This window comes from Pezoporus occidentalis, unplaced genomic scaffold (assembly GCF_034315485.1).
Source record: "Pezoporus occidentalis ecotype Australia unplaced genomic scaffold, CSIRO_AGI_Poc_V1 ctg88, whole genome shotgun sequence".
Lineage (NCBI taxonomy): Eukaryota > Metazoa > Chordata > Aves > Psittaciformes > Psittacidae > Pezoporus > Pezoporus occidentalis.
This window is the reverse complement of record NW_026916242.1, coordinates 2,504,564-2,525,080: the sequence shown is the minus strand read 5'-3', so window position 1 is coordinate 2,525,080 and position 20,517 is coordinate 2,504,564. Positions and strand designations below refer to the sequence as shown.

The 20,517-nt window shown below is 37.1% G+C and overlaps 1 protein-coding gene across 12 annotated transcripts in view; it reads left to right on the top strand.

Annotated features, from left to right (window-relative positions):
* B3GALT1 (beta-1,3-galactosyltransferase 1) overlaps window positions 1-20,517 on the top strand; it is a 204,657-nt gene that overhangs the window by 26,844 nt on the left and 157,296 nt on the right. The window contains exon 2 of one of the 12 annotated variants that reach the window (XM_062604690.1): window positions 18,796-18,859. The exons of the other annotated variants lie outside the window; for them this stretch is intronic. The gene's annotated coding sequence lies outside the window, so the exon portion shown is untranslated. The remainder of the gene's footprint in view (window positions 1-18,795; window positions 18,860-20,517) is intronic. 12 annotated transcript variants of the gene reach the window in all.

The window sequence follows — 20,517 nt, the reverse complement described above, 5'->3', positions numbered from 1 at the left end:
ATGTTGCCGAGTTCTCCTTACTGCAACTCTTTATTAAAAGTTGCAGGAGTTGCACTGCAAGCCAGTTTTGTTATGATAGTGCCCTTTGGTAGATATTCTACATTCCTCTGGGAATGAAGCTGAGAACTCTGCTTTGTGCTCTTTTTGTTGTTTTTTTGTTTAACTGGTGAAGGTACCCAAGTCAGTAACAATTGGTGTCTTCTTGACAGCTGCTTTTAAAAGGAGAGTAAGAAGTCCCACTCAAAAAGGACATCATTTGTTACTCTTGCAGATTCTGGAGATGCTGCACAGGCATCACATGCTCCATGTGGGTTTATGCTTGTTTAGTGCAGACTTTTTTTTGTTGTTGTTTTTTAGCTGCCAACTAATTTTAAGGAAACTTGTGATCAGTATTTGCTTGATGATAAATGAAGCAGGTAAACAACTAAGAGCTCTTTGCTCTTCTGAAGTAAGGGACCAGTCAGATTGATAACATCCACAAAACAGCACTCATTTGCACTTTCCTAGTTTGCTGCTGTTGTTTTTGGTATCATAAGATATGTGGCTAGGATGGAATGCCAAAATAAATCATTCCAAGACCTTGACAATAGGAAAGGGGTTTTTTGCTCACCTGTTTTGTAAATAGAACGTGAGGCAGTACAAAGATCTTTCAATAGGGCTATCTCTATAGGGGGTCCCTTCTAAGTATTAGAGAACCAGAAAGGTAAATGACAGAGTTCCTGCTTTCCATTTTAGGACAGAAGATCAGCACAGCATGTTGATTAAAATGGTCAGACCTTGTAGTCAGAAGAGAGGCCTCTAAAGCTACAAACTTGTCACATGTTTGTCCCTACAATCTGCTTTGTGTCCATGTGTCTGGTTAGTGGGCAGCCTGCAGACTGCCTACATGCATTGGTTTAATGCCGTATATTTTTTTTTGGCTACACCTGACAGGCAGATAGTAGCCTTCATAGAAGGTGACTTGTCCCAAACAAAACAAGGATTTTCTGTGCTCTAAACTGATATGTTCTAGACCCTCAAAACAGAAGAACTGTACTAACTATATATGCTGTAATCCTCATGAGTCTGTTTGGATTCAGAGCCCCTCGGAATGAAATATATATATATATATATCTAATAAGGATACTTCTCTATGATAATGGTGGTTTAATTTCACATTGTTTTGCACCAAAGTCAGCGGTCCCCCAGATAATTAGTTCTAATTTAAGTTCTAAATCACTGTTAATACCAATTCAAATTAGGATTACTGTTCTATCATTCACAGTCTTTTTTACACATCTGATGACAGAAAAGATGCTTATTAAATGCTGGTATGGCACAGGATTCCTTGGCCTTGCTCCCAGTCATTTATAACTGAAGTGCAAAACAGGCAGGGAGGTAGCTGGGCTTCAGACCCTTTGAGGAGGGCATCTCCCTTTGACAGATCAAGCTATTTCAAACTACAAGTTATGAAACAAGGTTAATAGGTGTGAAAAGCAGTTGCCTGCAGACCATAGCCAGCAAGAAAAAGGTTAATGTAAGATTCAGACAAGCAGTAAGCTAGAGAAAGGAGGAAATGAAGAAACGGTTATGCAGCTGCTATTTGTTTACTAGTAAATGTACCTGTATAGAAAGCTGAAGGAATTAGTTATTACATTATTTTGGAATAAAAATATTTTATTTTTTTTTTTAATTTTAAAACAACCTACCCCTTTCTACCTCCGCATTTAAAATGTGAATTATTTTAATGTAATTCTTTTTATTTATTCCTTCACACTGGAGTATTTTCTTTAGCAAAGACATACACAGGAGATGAAATTGCAGTTGACACATGGATAAATGTCTGAATTATGCTTTATGATGATAAGCATTTAGAGACTGTATATCGTATGTCCAAACCATTTCTTCATACAGAATATTAACAGCTTTGTAGACAAAAACTGTAAGGATGATTGGTACCTGTAGAAGGTAGAATAATGCAGGCAACAAACAATAATGATCCTGTTCAGGCCAAAGGAATACCTAGCCTGACTAATTCTCTAGGAAAAAAACAAACAAGAGTTGCTACCATCTTTATTATTTTGTTCTTCATATGTGTGTCCTGACAGCTTTCTTTAACAGAACCCAGCTGGCAGGTGACACTGCAGTTACTCAGCCTCCAGTAAATAAAATGTTATGCTCCATAAAAATTCAACTCCCAAAGCCCAGCCCTAAAAATCAAGAAAGCTTCTCTTCTAACTAAAGCACTTATTATCAACATTAAGTTTTTAAATACAACATTTTTCCTCACCTTTTTTAAAAACACAAATAAATCTAAACCCAAATTAAAATGAAAAGCTATGGAAACTATGGGACTAGAAGCTACAAATAGGTATTAAATTGTTTTTTATTAGGGTTAGTGTACAGACTTACCTACAATTAGTAAGGATGCAAAGATTTATTATACGAGCTAAAAACTAAAACCTTTTTTGAGTTTTGAATAGTTATAACAAAACCTTATTCTCACTTTCTGAAGCTGCAATTTCCAAGTTAAAGCATCACAAACCAGTTACTCTGCTGTATAGGATTTTACTGTGTTAAGGTGTATCATAATACATGTAATAATGTTTTCTGTCAGTCACTACCGTATTGTGATTTAGGGTGGAATATCAAACTATAAGGAACTAATAAAATCCAAGTTAATCTTTATTAGTATTTATACCTTTCCCTTTACATATTTTGGCGCAGTCCTGTTCTGGAGTTGGTGAGGAGTATGAACAGTCAGTCCAGTCATGGAGGCAAGGTGGTCTGTGTGCAGAGAATCTGAAGTCCACATAAGCTGCCAGACAGCACAAATGCCTTTTCCACCTCCTTTCAGCACCTTGTTCTGAAACATTCTCTTAATAGGCTAAGTTTAGTTATCCAAATGCTTGTCTGGAACAAATTGAAACCCAGTTCTTCTAACTTACAGCAGAGAAAAAAATTAATTGATCTCTGAACAACCTGAACTTCTGAAGACTTTTATGTCTTTGGGCTCTCATTTAAATGATTACGTTCTAGCTAAGTCTTCTAATGAAAAGCACTTGCTTTTTCCTTTTCAGAAATCTAAGAAGAATCAGTGTATCGAAGCTGAAAATGCTTTAAGAGGTTATATAAACTTTCCTGGGCTGTGGACATATAAAAATTAAACCTCCTGGAATTCTTTATGTCATCCTTTATTTGTGACCAGCAACATCTGTAGTCCCCAGTGTTGCAGTTTTGGTCTTAAAATTACTGAAGTAGTCAGGCTGCTTTCTGTTATCTTTTAGGATATTAATCATTTGATGCATTCGCCTTTCTGATCTTTTCCAGTGGCCTCTAGAGCTTTCTATCTCAGAGGGGTTCCTACATCATGCTCTTGGTGCAAACTGAAGCATTCAGCCCTTCATGGAATCAATGGAGTCTAATAACTTTATTGGCTAAACATCCTTAAAAAGATTCTGGGACCTTCATTGATTGACACTATATGATTAATTCTCCGGTTGCTCTGTATTCTGTGTACAGAGTGAATTGTATTACTTTCTAATCCCATCCTCCTCTTCAGAGGAGCCTGTTCAGTTCTCTAAGGAAATATCTATTCAGACCCTACATCTTCAACCCTCATCTGGGATAAACCACCACACTTTTAAGAAGAATCTTGGCTCTAACTGAAGTATTAGGAAAAATACTACATGTTGTTTTGGGTTTTGTTTGGGTGTTTTGTTTTGTTTTGTTTTTTGTAAACTGGGCTGCTTGAGAGCTCATACGTTTCTTGATGGGAATAATAATAGTACACCTAATATTTTAAAGGGTTATAGGACACATTTTCAATGGGAAAGAATTATCATCCCGCTATCTTGAAGATAAAACACATGGGTAAATGTACTTGAGCAAAAATGAGCTATAAAAATATCTCCAAAAGAAGATAAAATTCAAAGGAATCATCATCACATAAGACCCTAAATTAATCTCAGATCAATGTGTTAGAATTGAGCCCCTTCACTAAGTTAAAAATTTGGAATAACATTCATGGTTTTTCTGGTAGTTATCTTTCCTTACCTTATAGCTGAACATGAAGAAGGACATTATATTCTGATGTATTTGGTAACACATTACTCAATAACTAGAAATTTATTGAAGTTTATACTTCTGAATAGCATTAACAGGGAGATAACTGCTACAAGTTATTCCCAGTGTGTGGAACAGGCTGTTTGGGGGCTTGCTTTGTGTTAGCTCTCTCTTTGTAGATGAAAACCAGTTTTCACTATGGAAAATACAGTAATGTAAGGAAGAATGTGAAAGTCATGAGAACTTTTTTCCCAGTAGTTTTTGCTTGTCCGTTAGCAGGATTTGTTTTTCTCTACTGAGTGAGGCCTTACAGGCACTGAGAATAAAGTGCAGCGTTTTTTATGGTCCCACTGAGAAAACCAGTTTCAGTGCTCTGAGAGAGTCCATCACTGGCCTCTTTTTTCCCCACTGAAGCTGAAGCTTACTTGGTTTTGGCTTGGTTAGCTGCTAGTGTGTCGCAGGCCATCCTGCAGTCTCTGGCTGAGTGTCTTTCCCTTCCTTACATAGCAGCAGAAGCAAGTCCTCATACAGGCCTGCAAATTACCAGTGTGTATTCAAAATGTGCCTTTTCTGTAAATAGTTGTTTTCATTTCAAAGCTGTTTTTGTAACTAAGAGTCTTTGACTTTTATTGATGGTAGCTAATTGTCGTGGCAGATGAACTCACTGTTGAGAGCAAATAGTGTTTCAGCACCTCTGGAAACAATACCATGTTACGCTGTGGTGAATTTGGGTGAACTCGGGACACCAAGTTAAGGCTTGCTTTTGTTCTACCTAGCTTCAGAGGACAGATTCCATAGTTCTTTATCTTTCTAAAAAATGATGATGCATCAAAATGAGGAAAGCTGCACATGCTCTCCCCTGATATTACATTTGCTTTATTCTATTGTAATTCCCATGAAAACTGAATTACTTGTGTGCTAACGATAAACAGAAACATCAGGACCCTTCTACCATTAGAAAATCTACAGCATCTTCTAACAAGATCTTTTTTTCCTTCCCCTCTCACACAGCTAAGTCAGTCTGTGATGAGGTTTATGTTTCCTAAAACCCAGTGTGGACAGCAGGTTCAGCTTACTGAGCTTGAAACCGTGTGTGACTGAAAACATTACCACAACAGCCTTCCTAACATGACTTGTGGGTGGAACAGGGACAGTCAACATGTATTATGTCACCTTCCTCATCAGCCTGCAGCCCAGGCCTGCTGAGGTTTAGATTTGGAACAGTATAGGCCAGCATTCAGCTACGTTCTTGTACTGAGGTGTGAGTCGCAACCAAAGCCAGCACCAACAGTGAAAAAAATGGGAATTCGTAATAATGATGAGAGATGATATTGACAGTCTGACATGGCAAATCCTTGTTTGCAGTGGGAATGACTTGCAGTTAGCAGATAAGGTCAGACAGGGGGTGTTTCCTATCCAAGCCATCATCAGCTACAGAAAATGTTGCTGCTTCACCCCTAGGCAATTGGCCTTGTCATCCACACCTGCCTTTACCGTTTTTCCCTGATAGAAACCTGACCTTTTTATTCTTGAAGCCTGTATGCTAACTATACATGTGTGTATACCCAGCAAAGAGGGTAAAGGGAAGAAATGTGAGCTTCCATTACCTGAACAAACATTTACATATTTAAACAAATCAACCAGTTCCTTAGTTTGTTCCATAAGGTATTCTGGTAAGTAAATATCTTATTCTTGACTGTATTCAAAGCTATTTTGCCAAGGAAGGTTCTGCATTAAGATTTAAAAGACTTGTATATCACCCTCCAGTGTTTGGTTTTGATTCTACCTTTGTGCTATTCCTGAATCATCCCATCTGTGGTCTGCATCAACATGTGCATGGGTGTACCAAAGGTCACTGATACCCAGGAGAAAGTTGGGCTGTGTTCTGTTGAGTAGGGTGTGCAACTGCTTCTCTTACGCATGCTCCATGGCTAATCCCTCTCAGAGGAGGCATGGAAGAGGTTCATAGATTTTTTTGCTGTTAATTTCTAACCAAGATGTGAAGTTTTGATGTTCCTTTTCAGCCTTGAATTGACTAGCTAAAGAAGCATTGTGCTGTTTGAACCCTCTTCAAAATCATTTGAGGTGATCCATTCCAGATGTATAACAGAATGTCATAACCTCTTTGGATATGTCACAACCCAACTCTCTATATTAATTACATAAAAGCGGCTCTTTTTTTTTTTACTCCACTTTTACCAAATTTATCCCAATAATCATGTGAAGGAAACATTTTTATACCTTTTAATTCCAGTTACACTCTGAAGAGTGGAGCATGGCAGTGTCACCTTTTTTCTCCCTGAAGGAATCAGTGAGCATGCAAAGAGTGCAGGGAGACGGTGCAAGTTCCTACTGTACCTTTAATCCACTAAAAGAATCTTATGAATAATATATGTGAAAGAAAGAGCTTCAATGGATTGATTGGTTCCAGGTGCTCTAACTGTGCACCTCAAATGATAACAATGAAAGCAGAATTTTAAGGGATAAGAGAAAGAAAAGAATATCTTTAATATGCTCTTTCAAAAATAACTCCATATCCATTCATTTTATGGGAACTAATCTAACCACACACTTTCAATACATACTCAGTTTCTGCACTAATCTAGGATTTTGAGTTTTTTTGTCAAGTATCCCTGCTGTACTTTTATCAAGAAGTTTAAATAAAATGCCTGAATAGGAAGTAGGAGACACTAAGGAAGAAATCAAGCCATACAAAAAAAGAAAAAAAAAATTGCGTATTATGTTATAGTAACTGTATCTTATTGCACAATGAAATAAAAGGACAGCTCGGTGATTTTCCAGTGCACTCTCCTGGCACTCAAGCCTTATCTGTGTCATACCTGCTATAATAGTCAATTAAAATAAATTAATTTTCGTTTTCACCGTTTGTTATGCTCTCTCTCCTGCTTAACATTTATTGCGTTGACTTCCATGAGGTTTTTGATGAGTATTGGTGGAAAAGACAGAATACTTTCAGGCTTCTAATCTTTTAAAATAGGGAATAGATTACTTGGAAGATTATTAAATATTACTTGAGATAGCTAGAAATGGAACCTCTAAGCTCACACTGACTTATTTCTTATTATCAGTTGAACTTTGTATAATGTAAATCATAGAATCACAGAATGGTTAGGGTTGGAAAGGACCTCAAGATCATCCAGTTCCAACTCCCCTGCCATTGGAAGGGATGCCTCCCAATAGACCATGTTGCCCAAGGCTCTGTCCAGCCTGGCCTTGAGCACTGCCAGGGATGGAGCATTTACCACTTCTCTGGACAGCCTGTTCCAGTGCCTCAACACCCACACAGTAAAGAACTTCTTCCTTATTTCTAAACTGAACTTTCTCAGCTTAAGTTTAAACCCATTATCCCTTGATTCGCTACAGTCCCTAATCAAGAGTCCTTCCCCAGCATCCTTGTAGGCCCCCTTCAGATACTGGAAGGCTGCTATGAGGTCTCCACGCAGCCTTCTCTTCTCCAGGCTGAACAGCCCCAACTTCCTCAGCCTGTCTTCATACAGGAGGTGCTCCAGTCCCCTGATCACTCTTGTGGCCCTCCTCTGGACTTGTTCCAACAGTTCCATGTCCTTTTTGTGTTGAGGACGCAGGAGCTGCACACAATACTCCAAGTGAGGTCTCACCAGAGCAGAGTAGAGGGGCAGGATCACCTCCTTTGACCTGCTGGTCACGCTCCTTTTGATGTAGCTCAGGATATCACTGGCTTTCTGGGCTGTGAGTGCACACTGCTGGCTCATGTTAAGTTTCAGTGCCAAGTCCTGCACTTGGGCCACAACAACCCCATGCAATGCTGAAGGCTTGGGGAAGAGTGGCTGGAAAGCCACAGCCGAGGGAACTGGGGTTGTTTAGTCTGGAGAAGAGAAAGCTCAGAGAGGACCTTATCACTTTCTCCAACTACCTGAAAGGAGAATGGAGAAACGAGGTGGCTGGTCTCTTTTCCCAAGTAACAAGTGATAGGACAAGAGGAAATGGCCTCAAGCTGTGCCAGGGGCGATTTAGATCGGATATTGGGAAAAATTTCTTGACTAAAGGGTGATCAGGCATTGGAACAGGCTTTCCAGTGAAGTGGTGCAATCGCCATCCTTGGAAGTGTTCAAAAACCATGTAGATGAGGCCCTTAGTGACATGGTTTAGTGGTAGACTTGATGATCTTAAAGGGGTTTTCCATCCTAGTTGATTCCGTGATTTGTGCCTTTCACTTCTCTTTCCAGGTTGCTCTATTACTTGCATCATGACTGTATGAAACCCACAGAAATAAATGAGGTTTACAGAATATAAAGATTTCACACCAGTTTATTAAAACAAATGATGTGTGTCACCATATCTGCATCTGTGATTTTGGAGACAAACAGAACCCATGTGTTTCTGTATGCATCAGGAGAACTTGTAGAGTTAAGTTTATATGATCTAACAAATTGCAACATTTGTAGAATTGCATCTGGCTTTTCACACGTATTCTTCAAATATAAACCGTTTTATGTGCTAAAAATCCTGAGATGTAGCTGTTGGGAATAATTGTGGAAATGCAACTTTCCCTCAAAATGATAACGCTTTTGGAATCAGATTTTGAATCCTTTTTGAATCATTTGAAGAAGATAACCTACTGTTTAAAGAGAACCATACAGTTTCTCAGGTTTGTATAATTAACCTTCATCTTGCCAGCAAACTGTGGAAAGTATTGTAATGGAATATAAGGAATGTTTTAAGGGTGTTGGAAGTGTTTTTACTCAGAAAAATTGTTAGTAGTCCTCTGCTACTGTTTTAAAATATCTGTCAAACATGCAGAGAAATGCTTCTGTAACTTGTTATTTTTTAATTTTATTACAATCAGGTTAACACATCTTTCACGTTCACATACAGTTATTATGTTAAGAAAATACTGAGGTCATGAAAGAAGGAAATACAACTATAGCAAACTTGGGTATCCTAGTAGGTGTTTTCCTGTATTATTCACTGAGCTGTCTTTGGTTCAAATGCCATGTGCAGTGTTAAGAACATGGAATTTCTTCATACTTGGAATTCAGAAGGATTTCCAAGGGCTTCCTGATCAAAATGTGGCTTTTTGCAGTGAAAGCTGTGAAACTGCCTGCTCATTGCAAGTCTACTAAAGACACAGAGATGGATGACTTTGGATCAGTGATAATGCTTTTTGTATATTATCATTTTAGTGATAACGCAGAGCAGGAGGAAAATCGGAACTTCTCAGTGCCAGCATATGACCAAATTATGCAGACAGATTTGAAAAGAATTAATTAAAAAACTGAACTCATGGCAAAGGAGATTTGAGGTTTGTCTTCCAAAGATTTTAACAAGTTCAGTTCTGAGAACAAACTAACTCTTGAGGGCACCTATTCCCAATTAAGAACCTTACCGAATGTCTATTAAAGTAATGAAAAAAGACTCCTATTGACCTGGATGATTGTTCAATTAAATCTTTGTCTGCTTAATGGCAGATCCCTCACCTTGTCATGCTGATCTTGGTATGAGAGTGTCATTCTGGGATCAGCATGGACTGGCCAGCAGAGAAAAAAATAGCAGAAGACAAAAATAATGGGATTTAGAGCAAAACTTTTGCCTCCCTTTGCAGCAGTTGATGTTACATAGAGTTTTAAGAATGGATTGAAAAAAAAAAAAAAATCAGTTTTGGTAACAAGACTTTCCTGTAAGTGCTATGCTTTTGTGATGCAAATTGATGTAATGATTCACAGATCATAGGAAAATCATTTCACCCTACAGCATACTAAAGAGTGACCTCTCACTGGTTAGGTGTTTTCATATGAGTGATTTGACAGCAGAACAGTCTTGCTGAGTTTACAAACACGTTAAACCATAGTGGAAGGCAATCGAGTCAGACCAAGAACACACCATAGTCTCAGCATAGAAAATAGCATGCAGTACCTAATAGATTAAGATACCCATTCAGTGAAGGAAGTAAAGGTCAAGTATCACTGAGACAAGAGAAAAATCTACTGCACATTATGCTTATATTATGCTTAAATTATAAAGCAAGCTCTATGTCGAAAGTCTATTCTAGTATTTTCAAAAAAGAACTTAATAGTACTAAGGATTTATATTACTTCATTTATCTTTTTTAAAATCTAAATATTTGTCATACTGAACTCACTTGAACAAATTTGGTTTAAAGGTAGTTATTTAAAGAGAGATAATATTTTTTTTTCTGCCAGTAGTAGCAGTATATGTGAAAAAGACAATCAGTTCTGTCATGGACCAGGATGGTGTGGTTAAGAAATGGAAAACATCTCTCCTGGCAGGTTCTCAATTCATTTCTGATGCCTGGGTGGTAGAATATTGAGCCCTTAAACTTATGGAAGATGACAGTCTGAAAATAAAGTGTTATGGTTTCATCCACAGAACCCCCTTCTGAATTTCTTTACAGCTGATTTGTACAACATTTTTTATTTTTTAGTAAAGTATTTATTTCAGAAAATTTTTTATAAATGCTTGGTTATACACAGATAACCATTAATTCTTCATGCTTTTAGGAACTGCACGAAGTCTACCCACAAATCTGTTGCATCTGTTACAAGACGGCATGGTTTTGGTTTTTCTTTGTATTTGATGGGTAATTTAATCTACAAATGGAACGTATATCTTGCTTGCATATTGTTTGTAGCACAGGCAGTCTGCTGTTGGCAACAGAACACTCTCCCACCTGCTGAAAGAACAGTAAAAACCTGCATTTTTGAAATGGCACTCAGCAGATGAAACAGGAAGACTGCTTCACACAACCCTACATTCATTCATTTTTCTATACTGCTGTTGCCTTTAAATGCTAGAATGGTAGACAATTTGTCATACAGCCCCTACTGGAAGCAGGCTTCCTTGTTTACTAGTTCCTTTTTTACTCACTGTATAAACACAGAATTGCAGAAATCCCAAAACTGGTTGTTTGCATGTTCCCCAGCCAATGTCCAGAAGTTTTATTTGTTTTACTAACTGTACTGAAAACTAGCCTCCATGTGTTTTTCTGTAGATTAGCAAATCTATACAGAAGATAAATGCTCAAAGACAACACCACCTCCTCCTCTGTCCCCCCCACCCCCCAAGTTTCTTGCACATACAAAAATGCTATATAATATTTTAAAACTGGTCAGCTACAGTGCAACAGTGAAATAGCTTGACAGTAAGAACTGTACAATATTTGCATCTCTGTTTAACCTTGAATGCCTTTCTGGGTGCTGTGCACCAAAAAGATCAAAGCTAGTTTGTTTAAATGCTTTCATACTATTCTGTGTACCTACATTATGGGACTTGCTGCAGGATTTGGGGAAAAAAAGTGTCTGTGTGATTCAAGCTGCAATCTCATTGGAATTAAAGTTATTTGAGTAATGTCCAAGACTTAAAGGATCTCTGGTTTCTCCTGCTTGAGAAAGGCAGAATTCATATGCTCTGTAAGCATAAATTGGCTAGTCTAATTAAAGGTTTATAAATCGTACAAATAAATCACTATCTTCTTCCATATGAAACGTTGTTTGTAACGCTGTTATGCTTGCGTGTTAAAAGACCACACACAGTGGCAGTGTAGAAGGATTTTACTACTTGGGCGTAGACTGAAGTGCATGAAATGCAGAAAATCTGCAATCACTTTGCAGTTCTGACACAGGCGTGCTTTTGGTGCAGTGCAGCATGTGCACCAACTCAGGAGCACAGAAACTTGCTCTGTTGGCAGTCCAGAAGGGCAAGTCCCAAGAAAAATTAAATTAGAGGTGATCTATAAAGCTGTAACTTGCTGTGCTTTGGGTAAAAATAAAAGAAATAGGGGGAAAAAATGAATTTTCAGGGACATGCTTTAATACAGATTTTGAGAAATATTTGACTCTTTGAAGCTTTAAATGACAGTCAGTTTAGCTGGACCAGTGCACTGACTCCACTTGATTGCATTTTTTTTCTATTTGAAAAGTTTGGAATGTCTTTATGCGATATGGGAGAGCTGTACTCACTACAAAGTGGTTTACTGTCTGGGCAAGATCTGTGGCAATACAGATGGGATGTATGGATGGTCCACATTTAATTAAGATTGTTAAAATCAGTAGTGAAGTCTCTATCTTATCCATTCGGTTTATTCTTTAGAGGGAGAGAATTATAAGGGGAAGAAATACACAAAACCCAAGACCGACAAACCCAACCAAATTAGCTGCTTAATAGAGATTACTAAAATGTTGTAATTGCATACAATTATCTTTAAGTAGACAGAAAAATATGTGCCATTGGAGGTGTAACATGAAGTTACTTCAGACAGCTGTGCTTTTCTACCAGAACAGGCTGTGATCAATTATGTAAAATTGGAATAATATGAAAGCATAATTTTATTTGCTGTATCTTAAGGCGATACTTTAGTTCTCACAATTTATTGAGATACTGTATATTTTTACATGGTACTGATCATTGTGGGAGAAAGTACTTTGAAGTAACATACAAGAACAAGATTTAGTTTTATATATATTATATTTTTAGTAGGGGGTGCACAGTACCATTGCCATTCAGTGTAATTGTCCGGTCCAGACCTAGATGTTCAGCCATGGCTGAGGAAGAAGTCAAAACACCTGTGGTGAGACAATGGCTTAGCAGCCTACTAGTAATTTCTGTAGATATTTTAAGCGAATTTGTAGGAGGGGTCTTGTCTGGCTTCTTTTCTCCTCAGCTTTATATAATGTCTCTGACCTAAAGAGACTGATGAAGTCTCCAAGCCTGGACCTGACGAAGCTGACTGGGACAGCCTGCAGACATTTTGAACCAGTAGAGTTCATTCTTCATAAACACAGAGCTCACTTTTGAGAGAAAGTAGGAAAACTTGTTTGTTCTATAAAAAACATTGTCTCAGCAATGCAGCACATAGATTTACAATTACTTTTTCTTCTAGGAGCTTGGCATATTGATCTTTGGTCACTGCACTGTACAGTAGCCCATCATCAGTGAACTGTTAAACTGGCATTTCTCTTTTAGAAGAAGTTAACAGTGAAGTCCTAGCTCATTAATGTGAGTTTCCCTATAGATTTTTGTAGCACCTGGACTTTTCATAGTATGAAAAAGCTTTACAGGCTAGAATAGCTACATGTTAATCACTTTGTAATACCTGCACATTTAGAGAAACAGTAAATGTGTAATTCATATAATTTCAGGCTTTTTATAAGTGATGGCATTTTCTGAAGAGGAAAACATACGTAGATAAAAGCTGAATAAATTCAAATAAGACAAGAAATGTCTGTCAATAATGCGAAAGTTATAAAAGCGTATTTAAAAAAAAAAAACAAGTTGAAAGAATAAGGAATGAGATTATCGCATGTTTAACACAGGAAGAATAAGTGACAGTGAAAAGAGGGACTGCTGAGTATGAATGTGAACTATGCATATGGAATATATTGTGGGGTTTTTGTTTGTTTTTATTTTCTTAAGCATGCAGGACATATTTTGTCTCACAGAGAACTTTCAGTAGCCTGGAGTCAGTCCCTTTTTAAAGATAAATCATGTTGTCTGTCAAAACAAACACACCAAAATGTAGAAAGAGACTGTGTCATTGTCTTTAAGAAATACAGGTGGAAGAGGACAAAGCCAAGTGTTTTTTATACTTAATAAAAATAGCAAGTATTTCTAGTGCAGGTGAGGGTAAAGAAACGTTAAAAGATAAAAACGTGAGTATTCACTCTGAGGTTAAATGTCGTACAAGCAAACCAAAAGGCCTCTCAGAGTTTCACGTCTTGTAAAAGAAACGTTCCTGTAAAGCATATGTAAATCTAAAGAAAGAAGAATAGAAGAGAACATTTGTCTAAAGTGCTTCTCAGGTGCACAGAGACAGACAGTATCATTTTCAAAGAAAATCTGATTTCTCAAAGAAAGTCACAGATGTCTACATTATTAAATTGCCTTTTATGGAAACTTTTGGAAAAGTTCTGAACATTCATTGTGCGGTACGTATCTCATTTTAGAACTGGCTGGGCTCGCACATCCAAATGCTAAATACTGTTCAATATAATATTATTTATGATGTTTCCAGTAAAAGGAAAAAAAATATTTTTTTAAGCATTAAAATCAAGTCAACGCTCCATAATCTGCAATCAAAACAGACTGGAAGAAGCTCTCTTTCCCATACTGAGGAATAATTTAATTCCATTGCTTTTGAAGCTTGTTGTGCCTCTTTTGACTGGTTCTCCCAGAACTGCTCAGTGTGTGTGCTATGCAAACACATGGAGCCAGTTCAGGTGTCGCATCTCGGTCTGCCTGGCACAGTGAGACATTGTGGAACCAGAATTGGTGGCGGGGCATGGCAGGCATGCCCAGATTGGCTTCACTTTAGCACATTACCATACAATTTGTGTCCTATTTGGCTTCTCCAGAACCACATTCTGGCAGCACTCCAGAACTGGTATCACCTTGCTGGACCTGAGCTGGCCTGGTCTGTATAATTCTTTTTTCTGCTCCTGGCACCCATAACCCAAGCACTTACAGATCCAGGCTGCACACAATGCATGTCTGATTCTTTCTTATTTACAGAAATTTTTAGTCTGTGATTTCAGAGGTTATTGCCTAAAGTAAGTCTTTAATTTCTCTGAAATAAGGAGGAGCTTATTCATTGATCACTGAAATAAGCTTTAGAACTTGCAAAAAGCAAAGTGTCCCATTCTTCATAGAGAAAGGAGAGCTAGGCCAGGAAGCAACACCTGAGAATAACCACTGGACAACCACTGCATGTCTGACTAACTCTAATCTTGTCTCACAGGTTTAGCTCCTTTCCGCCACTGTGTTAGTCTTAAGTGATAAGCAGAGCAGGCCTTATTTTTCCAGCTGTTTTCAGTGAGTCATGTGAAAAAGAAAACATTACAGAAATTAAACATATAGATGGCACCAAAAATTTGTTAAGTCAATTTCCGTTCTTTTTTTGTTAGCTTTACCATTGCTGGCACGACAAGGCACACAGATAATACCATCTGTCCTAGCGCACATTACAGTATTTTTAAATGCTATTGACATTAAAAATTGTGGTAGAAAAGGAGAATTTGTCTTCAGTTGACCTTGCCTTTTGATCTTTTCAATTTCAGCTGAACCAAAAGGGAGGAGGAGAGCCATGACAAGCATGGCAGCAAACATTACTAGACCTCACATTTCAAGGGGAGAAGCATTTTGGTAAAAAAGAAAGATAGCAGTTAGGATCACCACTGGGTGAAAAGATGCAGGATGAATTTAACTGTCCTGCTAGGGAGTCCATGCAGGGGTGAGATACCACAAATGAAAACCAAGAATACATACGGGCTCATAAGATTTGCAGGTTGCAGTACTGCTTGTTTTTGCACAACTGCTTTGTTTTCTGTCAGAGTTAGCTTGTTCTTCAGTCTACATTTGTTTGTTTGGTATGTCTGCTGCCTCCAGTCATTGTATTGATGGGGACCTCATCTTCCTATCTACATGTAATGAATCAGCAGATGCCATGTACTGGATAAAAGAAATGGGTGGGAAAAAAATGTTTTCTTAATGATATCCTTGTTAGATGGAAGTGAACCGGCTACATCACAATCTAGATTAGGCACTGATGTTTTCTAAAAATAACCTTCTTAAATATGCAGAGCTTTAATTTTGCTGAACTTGGAAACATTATATTTTCATTTGCTTTGACTTCTGATGGTATTTTTGATTATTAGTAGTTACGCAAACTCAGAACTGCCCTTGCAAGGCAGTTCCACCTTCTGCTGTCTTGGATATTGTATTTTGCAACCAACATCATTATTTTGGATTTTTTCTCGTAACCTTTTTACTAGGTCACCATCTGTTACAGCAGCTGCATGTTTCGTGTGAAGTAGACAAGACACTAATTTTGTATTTAGGAACATGCACCTGTGAGAACCCACTGTCCCCTGATGAGCAAAGACCCTAGCTGAGCAAAGAGCCAGTGAGGAGTATCACCTCCTAAACTACTGCTATTATTCCCTGCAACCCTGAGACTTTTTATTGTTCTTGAAACCAACTGGCATCAACTGTAGTAAGTACACTAGAAATAATGGTAAGAAATAATGAAATGTTTACAAATGTATAACTTAGAGGTGATAAGCAAAATGGGCATGCCATAGTGCTTCCAGTTTTGGAAGCATTCAGTTATCAAATGCAAGGTTTGTCTCTGCAGTTCTTGTGGATTAAAGACTATAGATGTTTTTCCTTAAAAGTTACCTTAAGAGTTATAGGATTTGTCTTGAATATCTTATAGGAATAGGTGCACAGAATGATCTGAAAGAATGAAAGAATTAAATGTCTGATGCTAATATGCAGCTTTCCGTAAGAAGCACAGATTTAAACAGTGTCAGTGAAATACACATGCTGAAGGAATGCTTAACGTTTAGCAGGTAATGGTAAAATAAATCTCTGCAAAGCCTTCTGGGAAGGTAGCAGTATTATCACTGATTTAGGATGTACTTCACATACATTTGCAGCAAGTGTCCATACAGGAGACAGTAACTAATCTATTCTTCCTGCAAATAAGGTGTTGAGAAATGAATTGTTAGCTACTTCTTCATTATATAAAATTACGGCTTGTTTGAGAAGATACCAGTTTGGGGTTTGATGTACCATTTAAAACTACTTTTTGCTGACAAGTAATAGCTTGTAATACAGTTGGAAGGATTTGGTTTTTAGAAGTGCGACAATATTAAAACCAACCAGTCACAAAAACATCTCCTCTCTCTGCCCTTTAACTTGAAATAACAAGTGTGTAACAGATTTCACCAGCAGTTCAGAGTCTTAAACAGTTTCTTAATGACCTTGATCAACAGGTAGGTACAAGTAGGTTCAGTTATGGCTGTATATGCCAGCCATATATATGAAGAATGAGTTACCCTATGCCGGAGTCTCATCTGGTTTGGTTTTTTTTGCACCAGCTACCAAGAAGGAGAAAAAATTGACTGCTACTGCTAAACCCAGGACATACACATATGTAAATCATGTGTATATATTAAAAAGTATCTATTTCCAAGCATATATACATAAACAAAATTATGTATACAATTATGCATTTGTATATATTACTAACAGTAGTTAACTTCTAAGTAGTTCAGGAAATCAGCTTGACTTTACACCACTTCATGATATGACAACCTGCTTTTAATAATAGAAAAAAAATGCAGATTTCCATGCAGGTGTGCAGATTAAGAGGACCTCACTGCATCTGGAAGCATTGAAGTGACTGCTGTGAGAGCTAGCTGCAGGTGTGCCAAATGAATACCATGCAGCAAGAGGACTAGTTCTGCTTCAGGCACCTATGGACCGTAAATGCCAGTCTGGAACTTTTTGATAGCTGTATTTTTTTCATAGAAACTATCTATTCACATGAATAATCAGTTTTCCTCAGTCATATTCCTCTTTTTTTCTTTTCTCATCAGAAGAAACCCCCCTTTTCTTTTAGCTGCTTTTTCAAATAATTTCAAATTAGTTCATGACTCCACACAGACTTACTTCATCTGCAGGATGACAAAAGCTTTCTTGATCGCATGAATGTAATTTTCTTTTAATGAGAACTCTTGAGATTTCTAACATGAGCAGCAAATATACAAAAATGGTTTCTTTGTTTTTAAGATTCATTCCATGAAATAGTATTAGGTCAGGCATGAAAGTTTGAGGCTCACATCTCTAGAAAGAACATAACTTATCATTCACTAGTAATAATGTATTTTAATAACATTCAAGTTAAATCTCTAAGCATCCCTGTTTGCCTCTATTTGAAACTACTGTAATAGAAATGAAATACTGGTCCCATGTTTCAGATGAAGCTAAAAGTGAGCCCTGTGACTAAACTATGCTGGATGTGGTTTAAAGAAAATTTTCACTACGCGCTTTATAGAGCTATTAATACAATTATTTAAAAATCAATAATGAGATTTATGAGGCTTCTTAATTTTATTGATTTTTTTTTTTTTTAGTGCAAAGAGTAGGTCATGTTAGGCACAATATATTTTCTACTTTCATTACTGAAAATGTCCTTTTCTGTCTTTGAATAGCTGATGCTCAAAAAAGAGAAGGCAAAGGCTATTTTTTCAAAATGTTGTTTTCCTATCACAGTTTTAGTTTTCATTTAGAATCCTGAAGAGTTTATATGGGGTATCTGCCCATAATTTCTCTCTTACTATTGCACATACCTTATAAAAATTGTTCAACTTATCTTTTTATAAATGAAATAATAAAAGCCCATCATTTACCCATTATGCTGTGAAGCTTATAATGCAAATAAACCGTATGTAGCAGCTTCGTTAGCATGACAGTGATTATGATCAACACAGAAATTATGTTTAAAAAAAACCCCCAACACTCATTTGTAATATGTAACCAGTGTTAGACTGATTTTCCTCTGGTAGAATAATATGTAAAATAGGGTTTACAAGATTTCATTGACTAGCTGGCTTTTTTTTTTTTGCCATCCACAGAGGTTTTTCTTCTATTTTCAAGTCTAACAGAAGTGATTTTAATTATTATTTCGTTAGTGTTAGTAATTTAATCTTTATGAGATAATTGCAGGATGACTCTTAGGATGCTTGCTAAGAATTCAGGTACCATCAGAGCAGAGATGACTCAGCTGGAGTTAGAGCTATCAAAGAAGTAGAGGCTACTAGAAAAATCAAGATTTTCCTGCTGCTAGGACATTATGGGAAATAAGTTAAATAGCAAACAGAAATGCTCCTTAGGTAACCTCTGTTTCATACAACTTTTTAACTCTAGATTAATTTATGCTGTTTGTTATTTCAGGGTGCAGAAGACTTGGTGATGGGGGAAGGCACTTAAAAGAAAACCAAAGCAACAAAAGCAAAAGGTCAGATAGAACAAATCATTAGAGACTTATTAAGAAAGAAAACTGAATTCGCTTATGCAGGTTGTTCCTCTCAAATAAGTTTTTCCTTCAGATTGACTTTGTGGTGCTGCAGTACTGGGCTAGACTAGACTAGATACCAGTAGCATCAGGAAATCCAGTGATGACTCTTGCAGGTTATTCAGTTACAGGGTCTCTCTGGTGAATATTTGAAGAACATCTGTCTGACCTGTTTTATCTAAAATCCTGTATACCAACTGTGTATTTCTCAGAGCGAAAGCTGCAGCATCATTCAGGGCTAGCAAATAGTACTGGATTTTGTAAAATCTGAAAGTTTAGTGCCAGAGATTCAGGTCGTTGATCTTTAGGTCTATTCTTGTACTTATCAAACAAAGGACATTTTAGCAGACACTGATACAAATCAGGAGACCTCTTACTATAGCTTTCACCTCATTAAAGGCTTTCCCAGTTGGCAGTGTGAGAATAAAAGCTCTTATAAGTGGATTGGGGGGGGGGGGAGTGAGAAATAGAAGAAGAAAATAGCCACATGAATTAATGAAGAGTGGATGAAATTCGTCAATTTAAAATAGCTGACATGCTGAATAAACTTATTTAAGAAAAGATGCTGTCTTCCAAGTGATAGGAGGAAAAATGTAATGTAGAACCTGTAAAACATCTATTGAATAATACAAATGAGGAAATGCTTGAGAAATTTTAATAGTCAGTATATTGTTAATGTTTGCGCTCCCTTTAAGATGCTAAAATAAATCTTTCATGAACTTCTGAGAATTAGTTTGGTAAAGAAAAGTTTCTGAAAAATGACGATGAAAGCAACAGCATTGATATTTCTCCTGAATTTTAAACCTGAACAATTTAGTTCTGCCTGTCCTTGTTTATACATTTGCACCAGCTGTTATTGTTCAGACTTGTGCCGTGATTCATACACAGAGCACACTCTAAAACTGCATATGCCAAAGAGACTGTTGCTTCTCTTGTAGTTTCCTACTAAGAAACCAGGCGAAATATGGCATGTGCAATCAGTTAACTCCGTGTTATGCCAGGGTTGTGCCAGAGGTGTCAACAGAACAAATTAATGTTTTTTTTTTCCGGTGCTGAATTAGAACAGTGTTACTTCCACAAGTGTCTGCTAGTTATTAAGGCAGAAAGTGCTGGCAACTATTTGGAACTTTCAAATCGTGATTTACAAGAAGTTACCTAGAGTGCTTGATTTGGAAGTTCTTCACATCTTTGTTCCCCATTTTCCATGTTTGTTATTCACTGTATTTCTGCTCATTCTTCATTACTAGTTTTGTCATCGCCAAATAATGCACTGTGTGGACTTCATGTCAGTAGGCAAAACAATTTGTCCTTTTGGCTTCTTCTTCCTGTTTTAGACTTTTTTCCCTTTGTTTTCATCCTTTAAGTTCTTACCAGAAAATGCTTAAAATCTGTTTAGGTCAGCAACAGAAAAAGCATATCCCTCATTTGAATAGTTTTTTGCTGAATTATGAGTAAGTGCACTTATACCATAAAAAGATCAGAAGCGGTCTACATGCTATTCCATAATTACTAAAGTAGAGCTGAATTTCTGTGTTTATAAGTTGTAACTCTCTGAATTAAATTATACCAATTAAATATATTTATGAAACTTGTAAGAGTTG